This window comes from Desmodus rotundus, chromosome 3 (genome assembly GCF_022682495.2).
Source record: "Desmodus rotundus isolate HL8 chromosome 3, HLdesRot8A.1, whole genome shotgun sequence".
Classification (NCBI taxonomy): domain Eukaryota; kingdom Metazoa; phylum Chordata; class Mammalia; order Chiroptera; family Phyllostomidae; genus Desmodus; species Desmodus rotundus.
In genome coordinates, this window is record NC_071389.1 from 177,751,233 (window position 1) to 177,758,110 (window position 6,878).

Genomic DNA, 6,878 nt, shown 5'->3' on the forward strand with positions numbered 1-6,878 from the left:
GGAAGCGGGGCCGCGCGGGGCCGGGCCGGCTAGGCGGGCGGCACAGCCCACCCACCGCAGCACTGCCCAGGCGCGGGCGCCCGCCCTCCCCGCCGCGCCCCTCTGCCGGCCGGGGAGCTGGGTTTCGTAGGCTGAGCCAAACAATTGCCTCGATCAAGGAAGACACGGTTAAAAAACGTTAAACCCGGGCCCAGGAAACCACGAAACAGGTTTATTAAACGCCTCCCATCTTCCCCAGCTCCATCTCTTTGATGCACAAGGTTTTCCCCCACAAAGCACAGAAAATTATATAGGAAGGGTCATTCCGGTAAGGACGCAGAATCCAAAGGAGGAAATAAAACAATAGCCTTTGTTCTGCTTCTCGACTGCTGCCTCTTTAAGAGAATCCACCAGGAAATGGGAGATCGGATTACAGCCTGCACACCGGGTACTGTGGGGAGAGCGAGCGCCCGAGCGCGACGTCGGAGACAAAGCCCCGGCGGCCGCGCTGCAGCCGCCGCAGGGCGCCCGGTGGGGGGATTCCCCGCGAAGGTGGGCTCCCCGAAAAGAGGACGCACCGCGCGCGCCGATCTGGGGCTGCGGCCGCCGCAGGCGCTTCCCCAACCGAACACGCGTTCTAGGCAAGGGAAGGCTGCTGGGCAGTTATCAAAGACAGTTGAGTTCCTTTTCCTGACCACCCCCCCTCTTCCTCCCCGTTTCGGAATACTCTGTCCATTTAAAGAAATAGCGGTCGCTACCAACCGAAATAGGTGACTCGACTGCAAAGTTGACAGGACGTGTTCCTGAAAATAAAAGCCCTCCCAGGACCACTGCTCTGAAACCGTCCTCAGCCGATTGAAGGACTTTGCGACCCTGCCAGGGGAGCAATAAGTGATCGGAAAAACAATTGAGGGGGAAGTGAAAGCTGTGGGGCTGAGGGTTCTAGCCTAGGGTATGTATAAGTGGTCTGATTACTCTGTTTTTTATAATTATTTATTGTTTTTCTAAACGCTGTTAAGTATCCACTTTTGAAGATGAAAACATAATTATATTTAAATCCCAAACTCTGCGAATACATACATAGAAATTTAACGTGTGGAATGTGTTATGTTACAGATATACAGATACATATATAAAAATAAAGTGTGTGTGTTTATACTTAGAGACCAGGACAGATTTCCCAGATTCTCCCCATCCTACCTGCTGTTCTTCACTTCTCCAGAAGTTCAGGCTTTTTCACGTGCTCATCAGAACACTGTGAACCAGAATTTATTAAAGGGATTGGGGTGGAAGGGTCCTGTTGCTGGGAAGGTGGGAATAACGAGTTATCTGTAAGCGTCCAGGGACCTCAGCAGTCTTTGTCACCTGGTAGTCCTGTCCTCCCCAAGAGAGCCCATGTCCACAACAACTCTTCTTGGATCACCTGCTGCCTCCCCACCCCAGCAATTACCTATCTGCCTTTGATCCCTGGGCTGATGTTGCAAACGTTGGTTCCGATGTCCTATTGCCGAATTAAATCCTAGAAACCTCGGTTTCACATACTTATCAATTTAATAGTTGGCGATTCACTCTCAGCTTCTATAAGTAGGGGTGCGGAATAGTATCTATCTAAGATTCTTATGAGTATTAAATGAGCAAATATACGCGAAGTGTTCAATTACCTGAATGCTTGTTACATACCGTATGTGCTCACCTAATGTTAGCTTCAATTATTTCACCTTATGACTGAAACAACTCTCAGCCTCCCTTTCTATCTCATCTTCCAAGTGACTCACCGAAGTAGCCGTTTGCATTAGAATGTATTGTATGTAGTGCCAAAGCAAAATACGCAGTAGCAACTGTGGCAAAAATTGCTCTTAAACTAGGGATCCGCAATCTCTTTTTGTGAAGGGGCCAATAATAAATATTTTAGGCTTTGGGCACAGAGGTAAAATTGAAGACATTGAGTAGATACTTATATAACAGGAGAGACAACAAATATCCACAACTTTTTATTGACAAAAATGTAAAGTCCGATAGTAATAACAATTGTAATACAGGTCTAATGATGAGAGGAATGGAACCTGTTTTGGGGGACGGGGAGTAGCATTTCACTTAAACCCCAATTCAAAGTGTTCTCTGTCATCCAAACTAATTGTAAATACTTATCTGTTAATACTGATTATAATGAGATTTTTACAGATTTCATTTTAAAAAATAACCTTTTCACCCAGGTAGGTACTGTCAAATATATCAGTCCATCAGCATATGATATTTTGACCATATTCATTGCTTAGAAGGCATTTATACAATCTATTAGAATTCTGTAAATTTTCCTGATATTTCCCCTTTAGCATGCCATTCATTACATTGCAGATTAATCACTTCCAATTGAAGGTTAGGCGGAAGCACCAAAGTTGCATGGTTACATGGTTTTTAAATATGAAAATTTCCTTTTCACATATGTCAAAATCCACAAACCACTGTTAGAACTGTAGTTTGAGTTGAAAAACAATTAAATGCTCCAAGTTTGTGTTGGACTGGAAATCTTGGTTCTTGTTTTAACTTTGACAGCATGGGAAGTGTATAAAGCAGATTAATATTATTTGTGATTCAAACAATGTGAGTTCTGTCAAAGTGACTTAATTGCAACATAAGCTTCACACACAGCTCTTTTGCCTCGTAGTTTTACGCTGAATTCATGAAAACCATTACCGCGTCTATAGCAAAAGCTAATTTCCAAAGCCATTCAGGGTTCAGTAATAGTGGTCGAGGGAAGTTCTTTCCATTAATTCATTCGCATTTGTCAGTTGTTTCCTCTATGCCTTGTTTCCTGACTTCTTTGGGGTAAATTGGGTGTCTTTTTCATATTTTGTTTAAATTCCTAGGTTGTCTTTGTAGCTTTTCTTCTTTATATTAAATATAGTGGTTGTTGTCGGGATTACAACGTGCATCTTTAATGATCACAGTTTATCTTCAAATAATGTTATTTTATTTTATGACTATAAGAAACTTACCCCAGCATGTATTCATTCGTCCCTCTCCCACCCTTTGTATCGTCTTTCATTTTATTTCCATGTGTTGTACATTGTCGGGGGGTTTGACATTTAAAAATTGTGAATACATGTATTTAATGAAGATAATAAAATATATGTCTCTTGTTAATTTGCCCCGATATTTGTCCTTTCTGGTACTTTTTTATTCCTTCTTGCAGACCAGCTATCCTTTGTCTTTGGCCTGAAGAACTTTTTACACCATTCCTTGTAGTGTAGTTTGTTGAACATGAAGTCTCTCAGCTTTTGTCGGTATGGGGATGTCTTTATTTCACACTCATTTTTGAAGGATAATTCTCACTGTATATAACATTTTAGGTTGACAGATTCCCCCCCACCCTTTTGGCACTTTAAACATGTCGTTCTATTTCTGTCTCCATTGTTTTCTTACTACAGTCATTTGTAGTTCACATTTTAGGTCCATGTGTGCCATGGGTTCTCTTTCCTGGGTACTTTTCACATCTGCTCTCTAAATGTGGTTTGCAGAGTTCTGGCTGTGATGTGTCTAGGCATACGTTTCTTTCTGTTTACTCCACTTGATGTTGGCTGCCGTTTTTGGAACTGTAAGTTGATCATTTTCACTATATTTGGAAAATGCTCATCCGTTATCTCTTTGAATATTGTTTCTTCCCATTCTCTCTCTTCTCTCCTTTTATTACTCTAATAATACAGATGTTAGACCACGTGACATTGTTCCATAGGTCTCAAATATTCTGTTTTTAAAATAATTTTTTCTTTTTGTGCTTCAGTTTGGATGCTTTCTATTTATCTCTTCTCAAATTTCTTTCCTCTCTATTGTCTATCTTACTATTAGGCGCAGTTTTCTAATATTTTACTTCTAATATTATTTCTAGCATCTCCATTTTTTATATTCTCCACCACTTTTCTAAAGTTGCCTATATCTTCATACTTGGTTTCCACTTTTTCTTTTAAGTCCTTTAGCATTTTTGTCATGTTATAATTTTAACATCTGGAGCTACTTCTTGATTGACTTCTGCTGATGGCTAACTTTCTACACAATGGGTTACATTTTCCTGCTTTCGTGTGTCTTAATTTTAATTTTTAATTTATGTAAAAATATAGTAGACAATGAATTAAATTATATTTTTCTCTAAAAAGGCCACTTTATAAGGCCACTAGAATTGAGGCTGAGTAACTAATAATCCGGATTATATTTATTCTATATTTATATTATAGTTGAGCTGGATTTGGGCTATGTTGTAATTTTTTAGTTTGATTTAATTCACCCCTGGCCTCACATACTTTCAAGTCAGGATCAGGACTTTTCCTACAAGCAAATATCATTTTACAGCTGTTATTCTCCGCTTGTCTGCTCTTCTTGATACCTCCCTTAGTTTCTAGGTTTGGGAGAAGAACTTGCTTCTCTCCTGCTCCCAGCCCCTGTCTTTCTTATCTGAAGGGCTGAAGAGCCAGGGGTTTTCTCTCAGCCCCTCTATCCTGCAAGTCTCTCTTAGCTTGAAAGTCCAATATATCTCTGAGAGTTTCTTCTAGCTCTTCTTCATTGCCCTTGTTTTTGGGGTCCTACCCCAGCAGTAAGTGAATATCAGTAGAAAAGAATTGTGAAGTAGTACGGTTTTGCTCTGTGCCTGTGCCTCCTCTGGATTCTAACCTGTCACATCAGCCCACACACTGCCATTCAGATTTGTTCACAGTTAGGCTGACTTCTCCTTACCGTTGTCTGTGGTGGATTCCTCTTCTCTACACTTTAGTCGGGGCTGAGAACCACTGTGGATCTTTTCTCTCATATGAAGGATTGTCATTTTCTGAAATTTAGTTTACTTAGTTTTCTCTGTGCTCTCATCTCTCTGATGGTTTTTTTAAAAACTATAATTATGTAGATTATCTGGTTTGTTTTTGGTGTTAGGGAGTGAATTATGGTCTCTTGTGACTTTCTACATACAAACTGAAAGGGGAACTTAAATGTCTAATCTTTATCATCCAAAAGAGTGATGGGGAGGGGCAAAGAGTGGGGAAGAAGGAACAGTTAAGAATATGTGGAAGTGGATGTGTTTAATTGAAAAACCTATAGCTATTACCATAATATAATGTTATATTTTAAAAATCAAAAGATAACATTTTAAACAATATAAATTACAATATAAGAAATGGCATCCATATATTTCTATTGAACCATAGTTCCTTAACCTAATGGGCATGCTTCTTTAAGAGGGGTCTGTCATAACTGAGAGTGGGAAAGAAGCAGAGAAATGCTTAACCAAATACGACATGGATTTTGAAATATTGAGAAACACTGTCCTAAACTATGTATTTTCTTTATTATATCAGGGTACAGTAAGAGAAGCAGAAGTGTGTGTGTGTGTGTGTGTGTACATAGTGATTTTGCTTCTCTGAATCCATGCTGACTGATATAGGAAAGAAAATGTATATATACAGCAGGCAGTTGAAAAGAGCAGATGGATGTAAAGTGGATAACATCAAGAATAAGCTACAACTCAAAAGCGTGAGCTGGAATCAGTGAGGATACACTGAAATACATGTCAGTTCTCATTGCATCTGACCTTGATGGCCTGGGTGTCCTACACAAGCTGGGACCCTTTGTCATAGAACTAAACAAACACACACTCCTGACTGAGGAGTTGCAGGAGCTCTATTAGTATCTGGGAGAAAGAGAATGAGTCACCAGCTCACACACCACACACAAGGTAAAGCAACAGATAAATGACAATACATGCAAACTATAAAATAACTGCTGTTTCATTTTTTTACCAACTCACACAAGTCTCTCGTGGCCCACTCTGACTGGAAACACAAAGAGGAGAATTCTGGGAATGTAGTTTAACCTAGCCAAGTTGTCAAATTACAAAGTCATTACATATAATCAATTTAAAAAATTTTTTTTCGATTTACTCTTTATTGTATTTTTTCCATTATCATTTAGTTCCCTTATACCCCTTTCCCTCCTGCAATCCTCACACTGTTGTCCATGTCCATGAGTCCTTTTTCATTTTTGATCAATCTTTCCACTCCCTCAACTCCCCCTCCTTAGCTGTCATCCTGCTCTCCATCTATGAGTCTGTCCCCATTTTCCTTGTTAGTTCAGTTTGTTCATTAGATTCCACATGTGAGTGAAATCATATGGTATTTGTCTTTCTCCGACTGGCTTATTTCACTTAGCATAATGTTCTCCACGTCCATCCACACTGTTGCAGGTGTAAAATTTTCTTTTTTACGGCCAAGTAGTATTCCACTGTGTAAATGTGCCATCGTTGTTTTATCCACTCATCTACTGATGGACACTTGACTGCTTCCATATCTTGGCCATTGTAAATAACGCTCCAATGAACATAGGGGTGCTTATGTTCAAATTGGTGTTTTGGGTTCCTTCGGATATATTCCCAGAAGTGGGATTGCTGGGTCAAAAGGCAGATTCATTTTTCATTTTTTGAGGTATCTTCATACTTCTTTCCACAGTGGCTGCACCGATCTGCATTCCCACCAACAGTGCAAAGGGTTCCCCTCTCTCCGCATCCTTGCTGGCACTTGTTGTTTATTGATTTACTGGTGATAGCCACTCTGACAGATATAAGGTGATATGTCATTGTGGTTTTAATTTGCACTTCTCTGATGACTAGTGACATTGAGCATCTTTTCATGTCTGTTGGCCATCTGTATGTCCTCTTTGGAAAGTGTCTATTCAGGTCTTTTGCTCATCTTTTAAATTGGATTGTTTGGTTTTTTGGTGTTCATTTTTATAAGCTCTTTATAAATTTTGAATATTAACCCCTTATCAGATGTATCATCAAATATGTTCTCCCATTTTGTGGGTTGTCTTTTTATTTTGTTGATGATTTCCTTTGCTGTGCAAAAACTTTTTAGTTTGATGTA